The 14,063-nt window shown below is 41.5% G+C and overlaps 1 long non-coding RNA gene across 1 annotated transcript; it reads right to left on the bottom strand.

Annotated features, from left to right (window-relative positions):
• Positions 1-576: 576 nt before the first annotated feature.
• On the bottom strand, positions 577-13,771 carry LOC129385120 (uncharacterized). The gene is made up of 2 exons (XR_008612697.2): positions 13,421-13,771; positions 577-2,193 (listed from the first exon to the last, which is right to left on the bottom strand). It is a non-coding gene; the product is annotated as an uncharacterized lncRNA (long non-coding RNA).
• Positions 13,772-14,063: the final 292 nt, after the last annotated feature.

The raw sequence follows: 14,063 nt of genomic DNA, 5'->3' as shown, positions 1-14,063 counted from the left end.
TCTATATGGGGAACGTTGGGAGTTTTTCATTCCTCTTTTGAACACCAGAACTATGGAAGTTCTTATGAGGAGCTTTGGGAGCTTTTACAAGTTGACATGGGTATTTTATTTTGCTTCTTATGGGAATTTATAGGAGAAGCGATGGGAGTTCTTACGTACATATTTTCGGAAACGTTTGGCTTCTTAAGGGCGTTTTGAAGGATACCTTTGGGAAATTATTTTACCTCCTTGTAGGAGTGCTTAGGTGTAAACCTGGGAGCAACCGTTCCCATATTTTGGGAGCTCTGCTTAAGGGAGCACTTATGGAGAGTTTTGAGAGTTCGATTTTTGCTTTTTATGGGAACATATACGAGAATGCTTGGGAGTGAATTTTTACAGCTTTAGGGAGCTGTTTTACTAAGGGAGTTTTAAACAGATGTTTTGGGAGTGCATTTTAGCTCCTTATTAGGGCTTTTACAGGTAGGTCTGGGAGTTTATTATGCACTTTTTGGGAATTTTACGAGGTTGAAGGGAGTTCTTTTTGTGTGTGTGTTTAGTAGATTGTGTCTGACGAGTGCAAAAACCATGACAAAGCAATAAAATGTCTGGAAATTTATTGCAGTTCGAGAATCAAATGTGCCAGCATGATAGTACAATCAATGACTATTAGCATAATGAAAGTGAAATAATTCAATAAAATGGATACAAACAAGCAAACCAGTTTGACAGGAAATTCAAGCATATTGCAAGCTTCAGTACAGTTGAAAATCCACAAGTGCAGCCAAGACTGAAATTCAGCGGTTCAAAACATCATGAGCTATTGGGCAGTCCTTGCATGCATTAGAACAGGCCACATTTGTTTTTGCATGTAAAAAGCATGCTACAAAAAATGATGCAAAGGAGGCCAGACAGCACCAATGACCTAGAACATAATGAAAGTACCTTTGAATACCTATGCTATTTCTAATAGATATCTACGTACAACTTATTCTCTCATGTAACACACAGCTGCAAAGAAAAAGCAGAAGTGGTACCACCCACTCTGAATCAATTTCCTTAGCGTGCAGCACCTGAAATTCAAGCTTGCCAGCTAGAGAACATGACAAGTTCACAGCAAAATGGGCATAATGTGATAACAGTAGACAAACAGGTGATATCTCAGGCTGAAGTTAATTCAACAAGGGGACTAGTCATCATCAGGGAAAGAAAATCCAAGCAGACAATTCCAGCTCACACTTACTTGCATACACAGATGTCGCTACATAGGTTTGTGTTGTGATGCCCTATGACCTAAGTCAGCATCAAAGAGGTTCATTAAAGAGTGGCACATATGCAGTGGCACACACCCAGCGTACATACACAAGTTTGTGTCAAAAAAGTTCATTGGAGAGCTGCATCTACCCAGTGGCCCCAAGTGCTCGTAGTAGCCCCAGGGGCACATACTGAATTTCCACAAATATAAGGAGTTTTTTTTTCAAAATTTCTGGCGTCAGAAGACGCCTCGCATTATATAACTGACATAGACACAAACAACAAGATCACTCATAGAAATTGGTGCCAGCAACCTGCCAAACTCCCATACTTCTACACACCTTGCTACCCCAACTAAACCCCCATGGTGAGCATTTAAACTTACCTCACCTTCTCTATGCACTCACTCATTTTGCTGGATATCCATGGAGTGGAGAAAAGTGAACTATATAAATACTGCCAAGGAAAACGGTTGTTACCCTAACGAAGAAGTCCACTTCTCAAAAAATTTCTCCACCTGACATAACACTTGTTCGACCTCTGCTGATCACCTTCAGCTGAATATTGCATATCACACAAAGCAGCAATTCAACTATAATTTTTAGTTTTATAATGAAACAAAAATTTCTTAGGATGTGAAAGAAAATATGATACCGGAACCTTTAACAGTATCCATAAGTGTGAAATTTTTACACAGGCAAAGAGGCAAACACTTTGCCACCAGGGCACACATAAGGCGTCATTACATTTTCTCTGCAAAAAGCCTTAACACCCCGACGACAGGTGGTGTTGCATGAAGCCATGCATGCATTTCAAAAAATAGGCATTTTGTATTTTCTTCTTCCGCAAGATCAAGGCAGGCAGGCTGTGATGCTGTGCAAACAGTGGTGGCCTTCAAAAGGGAAGGAATCCACACAAAAAGCCATGGTACTGTTGAGATGGCAGTGCATGATAGGGAGCATTCTGGAAAACCAAACAAAATAGATTATGTACTATTGTATTGCAAACAGACACCGCATGAATATTTAAACATAGCATCACCAATTATTCAACAGTGCTGGGCCATTCAATGCTACCACTCCAAGTGCATCTTGGCCACCTCAGATTTTAGGAAAAATTACAGCCCATTGTACAGTTGCAGACTGGATGAAGTGGAGAGTATGACGAAAGCCCGTCTGGTCGGGATGATGCATACTAAAAGGAAGAGGTCCAGACACCGACCAAAATGTTTAAAATAGTTTTTTACATTTTCAAATTCAAATAAATTCAAATAACTTCAAAAATTCAAATAAGTACTTTAAACCATTTTGGTCAGTGTCCAGACCTCTTCCTTTTAAGTCGCAGAATGCACAAACAGACTACCTTGCGAAAATTTCACATGATGTGAGTATCGTTATCTTGTAAGCTAAGATTGAAACATCACGGCACTGACAAAGCGACAAACAAGTGTTTCTACGAATGACCACAAGGCCTTCCAGAATGTTTCATTATGTGAGATAGACCATTAATGTTTATCTGCAAAGAGTATCTTCTTATTCTGACTTAAGTATAATAGACCTTCGAGCAATTTCTGAAAAGTATTTTCACCCAGCTCGGGTGGTTTATAGGCGCAAATAACCAATTTAGGAACCCCCATTTTGTAGTGAAGAAAGCTTATATTAAAAAAACCTATAGCTGCAGTGATTAAAAGCTTCTGAAATTTTGAATCAACTCTTTATGTCTGCAGAAGCTCTTTAATTAGGTATTAGGACGCCTTGCAGCACTGACAATGAAAGGAAATCATGACAACATATTACAAAAACTAATAAAATGAATGTGTTGTTGATAATATATGTTGTTGTATTATACACAGATTATACAAAACACCAGCAGTAATGTGCATATCTTCAGAGTGCACACACAGTTCACCAACGTAATAATAAATACAGGTCAACATCATAAAGCAACACATAGGTACTGGCATTTTTCTTTCACATTGGCCTAAAGACCAATCACATGAGCATTCAGCCATCATATAAGCAGCACCTGCTTGCATGAATTCAAGGAACTTTCAGATGTGCAAAATCGTTTAGGAGCTTTTAAGCAATAGGCATGACACTACTATTATGATTAATTTGTTGCCTGTAAGTGGTAAATCAAGTGAACTGCTAGTTGTCCTTCCGGTGAAGGATATTGCAGAAAATGTGAGGACAAAAAGATTATAGTAGCTATTTGGAACTCATGAGTGTTAAGAAGATACTATGCAATGTTACCATGCTGACAGACAGTCAGATAAAAGATGATACAAAGAAAATATTATATATAGATTACACAGATGCAAGCATTCTGCTTCTTTATTGCTGCAAAACTCTGTAGTTATAGAAGTGCTTCATCCCCTGAAAAATATTTTTAGCAATACATTCACTATGGAGTTCTATTGAGGATGCATCAGATTTGCATGCTACAAGTGGTTTGAGCTGTTCACAGACAGACATCTGGCTTGTAAACGCAAGAGCATGACGAAATACTGCAAGTGCTCCAGAAAAATGCTTGCATGGTAAGGGAAATGACAAAAACAAGAATGTGGATGAAAAGACCAAACTGCCCCAAAGTCTAATTTTAGCAATGTAAGGTTTTATGAAACATAATTACAGTTCTAAGACAAAACAAAATACCAACATGATATGCAGAGAATGGGTGCTGGACATCAAGCAACCTCACTAAACAATGATTACATACATAAAAACGACACATTCGCAGGAAATTTCACAATACACGACATATAAACTATGTGATTCATGATGCACCCATGTCATACATCATATTGTTCAAGTAACCAACTTCTTTATTCAAGACCCCTGTAGAAGGTTTGTTAATGCAGTTATTGGTTTCTTGGATGGAAAAGACCTAGTATACAAATCTGCACTTCCCTGCCTTATATTTGCAAACTGCATGTGTACAGTCACAGTTTGGCATGTTTTGCAATGTTTTGTGAGATATCCAGATGCTGTTACCACCTACATCTGTGCACAATGCTCCTGCAGCCTGCTATTACCACAAATCCTGGTCTATCCTACATAATACCCCAGTCACACGGGCACTTTCAAAGTCCTTTGAACCAAAGAGTCTTTACTTCAAGGGAGAATGTGCACTGTCACACAGGCACAGCAAAGGAGCCCTACTGGAAGGTGGCTTTGAGTCAAAGGAGTGCGCGTTCGTCCTTTGAAACCTCAAGGGAATACTCACAAGCCTAGAGGGCGTCTGACAGTAGAAAAAATAATCTAAGGATATGGAAGTTCAATTTTTACCTCTTCAGAACAAGCTTATAAGTACTGAATACTGTTACTAAAGTACTAAACACTTTCGGGACACCCGCAATCTCCATCATGAAAGCGCAGGTACAGCAACACCGGCACGGCCTGTCGTCAGCAGCAACCTCGACACAACACGGTTGCCATGTGCGATTTGGTTCTTTGGTTAGTGGCTGCTAGGCATCCCAGTCTCCTTGGCTTTTTTCTGCACATCTTTCCTTGTCACTTTTGTTTTTTAGTTTTTACAGCGTTTACGTGTACCTACCGCTACCTAGCCACAACGAACGAAACAAAGCAGCTGAAGCAAAGGCAACAATGAATAATCGACGCCAATGTGCGGAGTACGAAGCGGTACTCATGGTGGCCATCATTACAATAAATACACCTGTTTGTGATAAAGTAATGCCTTTACGTGTGCATTTTGTTTTGATGTTTCTATGTATTAGGAAAAATAAATGTTGCTGAAAAAAATGTGACAAATTTATTATAAGACGCATTGGGCTATATTTTTTTTATTACTTTCAAGGTGATGGTAGCGCTAAGGATACATTGCGGTCTCTGTTAAAAGCTTCAACGGAGACTACCTGGAGACCATGTAGCACCGACATATATCCGTTGAACTAATGTCTTTGAAAGCTCAATGCTCCTTAACTTCAAAGGACCTTTGGCATGCTCGTGTGACGGGTGTAACACTTGCTGCTGAAGGCATTAAAGGCACTCAAAGGTGCCTCAAAGACAGGCTGAGCATTCTGCGCAGGTTAGCGTGTCAGCAAGGCCTGAAACACTTGCAGGACATTGTAAAAGATGTCAATACATGGCAAAATACAACAGCACAACATACTCAGAAAATGTAAGGCTAAATTTCCACACTGATATATAAGGGCCTTCCCAGACAAACCGATAAATGCAATAGCACACCTTCTATTGAAATCTCGAATATAAAAATTGATTACTTGAAAAAGATGTACGGTACATGCAAAATAGAATGAGTGATGTATGTTATATGTCACGTATAGTCAAATTTTGCTGCAAATTTGAGCATTTCATGCATGCATATAATCGCACTCATGTACTAAAACAAGTTCATGTGTAGTGCTCATCCTGTGCATTTCATGTGTTTCATCTTATAGTGTAGTAACTATGTTTCCTAATGCCAGTAACCAACTCTCCCAGCTTTCAGCAATAGTATGCAAGATTATTTATTCTTAGGAGTATGATAGCAGGAAGAAACAAGGATAAAGACCTGTCAACAGGACTAGCATCAACTACAAGCTGATTTGGCTCCTGGATGGAAACGAGTATTAGTAATCGTAATCATTATCAATGTTTCAATGAGGGAGTGGGTGAACCCAGAACTTGCACAAATAACTACAGTAGCCACATGGCTGAACATATGAGCCGTGGGTGTTTCCCTATCTTCCAGCACATGAGGTTAGTTGCAGAGCCCCGAGAGAGCTGAGAGGGAAGCGATTGTGGTTTTCCACATTAGCAAATAAAGATCGACATGTGTCGGAAAATAATCACCATCTCTCATCGAAAACATGTAATTGTTTATAGAGCATTTATCCTCAATTCATTACACAGATTGCGTTAGGTGACTAAGTTGTTTGACTACTGTTCTTAGTGCCCCATACAAGATTAACCTTTTCCATGCCAATTTTATTTTCAGAAAACCACTGAAATTTCTAAAATATTTTTATTAGCTATTCTTTGTGAAGAGTTTTTATTACTGCAATATCAGCAGTTCGTTTAAAATTTTCTGCTGCCTTTTACTAGCTGTTTTCCATGTTTTTAGGTTGCAAACAGACAAGGACGCAGAAACTGTCTACATGAAGCATATTTTTTTAAAGAAAGTCAAGCGTGCTTTTGTTATCCTCCATGAAAAATGTTATTGCAGAAAGAAAGGTGGTTAACCGAGGGCCCCTATTTTTATTATTCATATCATAAGAAGCCAACAAACACTGACACCAAGGACAACATAGGGGAAATTACTTGAGCTTAATAAATGAAATAATGAAACGATAAATTAATGGAAATGAAAGTGGATGAAAAAACAACCTGCCACAGGTGGGGAACGATCCCACAACCTTCGCATTTCGCATGCGATGCTCTACCAATTGAGCACCGCGGCGCCGTTTACCGATCCACTTTCTTGGGTATTTATGTTTCCTTGTAGAACCCTGGGAGTGTTAGCCAGCGTTACCACTCACAGACCTTGGCGGCGGACATGGAACATCCTTTCTGCCGCAGGCGTCACGAGAACGTGATCTTTTTTAGTGAAGGCAACCGGTCAATAAACCCACACATGCTACCTGAAGGCATCAATGTTGCCTGATTCGAGACACTTGTTATGTAATAAATGAGAAGAAAGAGGGTTAACCGAGGGCCCAATTTTTACTAGTAATATCATAAGAAGCCAACAAACACCAAGGACAACATAGGGGAAATTACTTGAGCTTAATAAATGAAATAATGAAATGATAAATTAATCGAAATGAAAGTGGATGAAAAAACAACTTGCCACAGGTGGAGAACGATCCCACAAGTTCACTTTCTTTTTTTGGGGTGGGGGCAAAAACTGAACACATAACTAATCACTGATCTATCATGCAAGTGGTGTTTGCCTATCTCAATAGTCTATATAGACAGAAAACTAGGCTCAGGTGTTTTTATCTCTAAAAGAAAAGACAAGCTTTTATACGGCAACCTATCAACTTGAAGCCCACGTTAGTAGTTCTCTTCTATGGCATCTAGCTGTTGAGCACGAGTCAAATAAAAATTAATGCAAATGTATTAGTGTTCCATACTTTTAATGCATGGAAAAGGGACACTAAAGGAAATTAATGAGTTAAGTTAGATTAAAGGTTAGCCTTTTGTAATAACAAATTCATCATTTATACCAAGAACAGAGCTTTTATAAGCAAGAAAATTAGAGAACTGGAACATCAAAGGGCACCAACTAATATATTGAATAAATTCTGTAGTTTTATTTGCCAAAACCACAATATGATTATGAGGCATGAAGTACGAGGGATTCTGGAATAATTTTGACCCCCTTGGTTACTCTACTGTGCATACAGTGCAAAACACACATGCATTTTTGCATTTCACATCTATCAAAATGCAGCTGCCACAGCTACAATTTGATTATCCACCATCAGGCTTGGCAGCGCAACACCAAACAGCCCAACTCAGAGCCCATGCTTGTCAGCAACCTTCTGCAGTGAGTGCATCACTTAGTGCTCATGAGGCAGTACTTCGAGCTGCTTCAGCTGCCTTAAAGTGTGCGCACTGCTGGCTTTTGCTGTTTTACAGCCCTTAAAGCCCAACTACAACAAAAGTTAGGGCTGCATAAAAAAATGATTCAGACAGTGTAAATACAAAACAGCATTCTAGCAATCTTGATACCGAGACTGAAATGAATGCCACAATTACCAGTAACTGGCAGTGAGGCATGACTCAGATTGCAGGGCACCTTAGTGTGGCCTACGAGATAAGGGACCACCTGCAGCTGCCTGCAGTGATAAAAACCTGAAGGCGATGTGGACTCTCGTCATAGCCACTAACCACCAGGTTCATGTGTCGTCTGCTAATACAGTATTAAAAGAATATCAAAAAGAAAATTAGATACCAGCCCCGCAGCTTTGCCAAGATGACTAGTAGTATTTACTACTAATTTATTACCAATATAGCCAAAGTGAAATTTCATTGCATTTGGAATTTAAGCTTTTGCAGTAGGGGTTTTGAGATGTGATAATCGCAATGCTCCTGTGCTTTGTGACATTACATCACTAGATATTTGACAACGCCGTGGTTCTAAGTGTTTTTACACACATCGATATCTTGATTGTTTTACAACCTAACTCTAATATGACGCATGAGAATACGGTAGATAACATTTGAAATGTCTTTAATGGGCACGGAAAAGGACTAACCTTTACACATGAGACACGCATGGTGAAAGCATTGTAAGCAAGGCTCCCACGTGTCTTTAAATAATTTTTCACTTTGGTCGGTGTCAGTTCTGTTTTTTCCCTTGACTCTTCCTAACCGGACAAGACTTCGTCAGACTCAACTTCATTAACCCATTGACAATATGCTGCATATCTTAGGTAAACATTTGATGCTCACCCTAACGCATGTTTCCTGAAGTTACCAACTAAGAGCAAAGAAAGGTTAGCTACTGTATGAACCAGCCTAAATCCATGTTAAGCCCACAATTGCCCAATGTGCCTTGAGTAGGCTCTAAAAATGTGTATTAACACAAGGCGCAATAGATTTTGTGCTCACGTTGGCATGTTCATAACAGCTGGCCTCCCTCACTCTCATCATCGGAATCTCAGAATCCCTACTGCGAAAACTTCAGGAGTGGAAAGCAGCAAAGGTAACAGTGCGCAGTTTGAAGCAGCCAGAGGCACTGCCTCATGAGCACAGCAGTTGCACTCACTGAAGAAGGTTAATGACAAATATGGGGCCCCATTCGTGCTGCTGGTTCCGAAGAAGCCATCTAAGCTTTTTTCCCACGCTTGAGTGTAAAAATACAGCTGCTTTTAACAAAAGGCATGCAACACCGTTCATGAATTGTGCCATTGGAATGGTTTACCAAATAACCTCTTACTTCTGGTAAGCTCTACACAAGCCAAATTGGACGCTGCACTGATGAAAGGGCAAGAGAACATTTGCAGAATATAAAAACAAAGTAAGACCAATGTAGGTGAGCATTGTAACACATGCACTTGTCATCCACAACTTGAAATATATTCTTGGCAGAAGTAGAAACATGAATTCACAACTGATATCAGAAGCTCTTTTAATATCAAAGAATGACTGTGTAATTATTCTTTTTTTTTTCTATTTCTCACAAGTATGTGTATGAATGTTTTTTGCTTTCGGTTTACACAGGTTGCTACACCTCGATTTGTTTGACCCTGTTCCCTTCTTTGCAATCTTTCCTCCCTCCCCCTCTTTTATGAACTTCCAGAGAGATTATATGAATAGTTCCTGCTTTCTTAAAAAACATGGCACACACGCGGTGGATGTGGAACATCCTTTCTGCTGCAGGCATCACAAGTACGTGATCTTTTTGGGTGAAGGCAACTGGTCAATAAAGCCCCACATGCCAACTGAAGGCATCAATGTTGCCGGAATCGAGACCCTTGTTATGTAATGAACAAGAAGAAAGCAGGTTAACCGAGGGGCCCGATTTTTATTAATCATAAGACGCCAACAAACAAAGGCACCAAGGACAACACAGGGAAAATTAACGGAACTGAAAGTGGATGAAGAAACAACTTCCCGCAGGTGGGGAACGATTCCACATCTACGCATTACGTGTGTGATGCTCTACCGATCGAGCTAACACAGCACCGTCTTCCCATCTATTTTCTGGGGTATTTATGTTACTACTAGAACTAACCCTGGGATTGTTAGCCAGTGCCACCACTCACAAACCTTGGCGATATGTAGAGCATCCTTTCTGTCGCAGGCATCACGAGTATGTGATCTTTTTGGGTGAAGGCAACTGGTCAATAAACCCACACGTAGTACCTGAAGGCACCAATGTTGCCAGATTCGAGACCCTCGTTATGTAATGAACGAGAAGGGGGTTAACCAAGGGGCCCGATTTTTTACTGCTGGTGCAGTACACACTTTCCTGCGTTTAGGGTGATGCCAGCTTCTTGCAGGTGCTGAAGTACTTTGTGCAGTCGTGCATCATGTTCTGTCTTCGTGCGGCCAAACACTATTATGTCGTCTTGCAGACATGCTTGGCCGTCCAGGCCTTCTAGCAGTCTTAGCATTTCCCAGTGGAAAAATTCAGTTGCTGTGGAAATTCTGAAGGACAATCAGAGGAACTTAAAATGGCCAAGTGGCGTCAGGAAAGTGTTGTACCTCTGGGACTCGGGTAACCAGTAACCAATATCCGGCTATAGCATCAAGTTTGCTAAACCAGGCAGCTCCGGTGAGTTTGGCCAGGCAATCATTGATGGTGGGCACTAAGACTCATTCTCACAGAATGTTCTATTTTAACCCTCCAAAGTCACTGCAGATTTGAAGCTCGCCTCCTTTATTTTTAGCCACTACCATAGGTGCATGCCACTCTGTGGTTTCTTCGACCTTTATGATGACACCCAGGCTCTCCGTTCTCTCCAACTCACATTTGGACACTCGGCAACATGGGCAGAGGTACTCGCCCCGAGTACATAATAGCACACCGCTTGGCATCAATCAGGGAGTAGCGATATATTGTAATCGGTCCTGAGAAGGTAGGCCCAGGTCTGTAGCCAGGTAGAGGTAGCGGCATAAAATGTTGGCTGGGTCGCTGACCTTGCCTTTTGACTCCGCTACTTCTAGGAGACTTGGTTGGACATTGAAGGATTTGATTGCGGGGGGACGTCAAAAAGTGCGTCATGCAGCTTGTCTATTACATAAATTTGTTCTTGACACAACCAGCCATTTCAGCACACGGTAGCAGTCTAACCGTTGCTTTTTTTGGTCCTGCCGGGTCCGAGCAGCTGTTCTTTTGCTTGCTTCAGGTTTCCCGTGACTTGTTCGTCATAGAGGCTTGTTGGCATGGCAGTCACATCTGCACCAGTGTCTACCTTGAAGCCATTGACCATCACATTGATTTTTCATGGCCCAGGATCCTGTTGGTCAATTAATTGTCCAAGTAAACCTCTTTCAAAACAGCTTGGTATGTGCATTTTGTTCTGCTTTTTGGAAGCGGAAAAGCATATGGCAGCTGTGTTCCTTTTTACTGCAGGCACTGCATGTTTTGCCATTCGCCGTGCACATAGTGTGTGATGGTGAACCATAGGTGTCTTGTTGAGCCATACCACTTGCATGTCAGCGCAGTTTGGTCACGCTGGTTTTTACGAGAATTATTTGACTTTCCTTTGCTCTTCGAGAAGCTGTGCATGGTGTCTACAGCTTCAAGTGATTGTAGCTGTGGCCGTAGGTCCTTTTGCTGCTGTTTGATTGTTGCCGCCATGTTGCGAGCAGCGTTGACAGCGGCTTCCAGAGTAAGCTCAGCATTAAGTTGCAGCTTCTCACTTACCTACGTGACTGTGGCACCGACCACGAGTCTATCACAGATCAGTTCCTCTTTCAGGGCGCTGTACTCAGAGGCTTCAGCGAGCCTGAAGAGTTCGGTGATGAACATATCGGCTGTCTCATGCACGTCTTGCTTCTGGCTGTTGAACTTTGCACACTCGTATATCATGTTCATCCGTGTCAGGAAATTTTTTATGAACAGTTGCATTACTGTGTTGTAGTCGAGTTTCTCAGCATCACAGAGCCTGAGCAAGGCTAGGGCGTCTTTGGCTTCACGACCCATGGCATAAATGAGTGTGCTCACCTGCGTCTCGTCGTCGTCTTTAGTCTGGAGATAGCTCTATAGCCCTCCCTTCTCGTGAGCCACTGTTTCTACTCCTCGGGCTGCCGAAAATCAAGTTTATCCGGCAGTTTGACGACGAACGAGTTTAGTGGAGCTGCGTGCTGGGCTGTGGACACTGTAGGTGAAGCCATGGGTAGCAAAGTTTCGTATTCACCGCAGTGCGCTGTGATGTAGACTTCTACTTGCGTGGTGCATTTCTCACAGCGTTGTCGAGTATCCCACCGTTGCCTCCATGTCACGGTCGGGTGACGAGCATACGTGATTGACAAAACGTAAGTGTTAACTGGAACTGTTTACTAGGTTGTGTATGCAAAACAAGCACGGCTACATGCCGGCTCGGCTTACACGGTCTGGTCCGCTCTCCCAGAGGCGTTGTTCCGCATCTTACATGCCCGTGTACATAGCGCCATCTCGTTGCGGTAGCTCGCATGACACAGTGCACCAGTGTAACTCAATGGACAGCAACTTCAAAAAAAGTATATTTCGGAAGGCTGCCCAAGTTTAAACAACTCTCAGTTAACGTTAAGGCGATTTGCCCTCTTATTAACATGCACATTTACGCCACTAGACCATAACCTCATTGCTACATTATAGCACAGTTTTGGTCCGAATTAAAACACTGATATAACACAGCGGAAAAGTTACGAATAAGTGCCATAAATACGAAGAATATTAGAAGGGCATACACTATCATTCTTGCTAACTGCTCATTTGTTGAAATTCTGGCAGTCTTCTGAATTATAATTTTTAAACGTGCTGCCCATTGAGTTACGATAATGCATTGCGGTGAAATTTGATAGATGGCCGCAGAGCCAATTCAACATTTCAGTTTCAACCACAGCTAGTTACCCCTATGCTTTTCTTGGCTTCATTGCCTGCTGGCTTTATATGGTCGTGATTTTAAAAAAATGAAGCCCGTTTTCCTTCTCATTCATTCATGCGAGGGTTTGAAACCTCACAGCTTTGATGCCTTTAGGTAGCATGCATGGGTTTATTAGCCACATGCCTGCTCTCTTCAGTTCAGGTGTTACGCGACACCATCGTGCAAAAAAAGATGTTCCACATCTGCCCACCATGGCTCTAAATGGCGCTGGCTAACACTCCCAGGGCATAAATACCATAAATACCCAAGTTAGCACAATTGGTAGTGCATCGCGTGTGTACTGCAAAGGTTGTGGGTTCAGTCACCACCACAGACAAGGTCCTTTCGTCTGCTTTCATGACTTTCTTTCAATATTTTCTACATTTCAATCTCAACCACAGCTAATTACACCAATGCTTTTCTTGGCTTAATTGCCTGCGACCTTTATATAATCAGCAAAAATAAGGTTACAAGAAAATTAAAATAAATAAGTGGAGGACAGGGTCATCGGTGTTCAAAGAAGCACCTTCCTTTTTGTATCGTTAACCAACATGTGCGCCCAATAGGTAACTCCTCTACCTGCACATCGAATGACAATGCAAGAGATGCAGCTGGAACCCACAGTCAAATATATGTACAGCATACCAATGCATCTCTCCTCCGAAGGTAGTGAAGAGCACAGGTGCCTGTAGAGTTGCGTGCCACGGTTCCTCTTGCCAACCCATGGAAAGGAGCATAAGTGATGCTGTAGAGCTTGCTCCTTCAAGCAGTGTTCAGGTATCCATTCATAATCCTGCATGTAGTGTCCAATGTATTGTAGATATCAAGACAGCTTCAGTCCTGCAGCAAATAAAGTGATCAGTTCTAACCAAAATGTTGAGATGTAGACACTTTGGCAGGCGGATGTTAAATGTTGAAGTTTCTGGGATGCCAGTGATAATTTCATTAAACATTATATGGGCCACTCATACAGGGATGGAAGCAGTCAAAGAAGTTTTGGAGCAGCTCTGGGAGGTTGCAAATTTGACACACTGGAGCATGAATTGCCCATTTTCGAGCAGTAAATACATATTTACATGAGTAGCTTGGTAGAGGTCAATGAGTGAAATACAGGTATATGAAGAAAAGGTGTTCCTTATTTTACTTTACAGAGCACTATTTGATTATGGCAGATCAGTTCTGTGGAAGCCTGCAAGGCAAGTAAAATTCATGACAGGAAAAATTTTCACCCACCCTACTTTAGCATGAAGCTACGAAGGAGACCTGTACAGGTTTCTCGGAAACCACC

The sequence above is a fragment of the Dermacentor andersoni genome, chromosome 5, assembly GCF_023375885.2.
Source record: "Dermacentor andersoni chromosome 5, qqDerAnde1_hic_scaffold, whole genome shotgun sequence".
Lineage (NCBI taxonomy): Eukaryota > Metazoa > Arthropoda > Arachnida > Ixodida > Ixodidae > Dermacentor > Dermacentor andersoni.
This window is presented reverse-complemented; position numbering and strand designations above follow the sequence as displayed.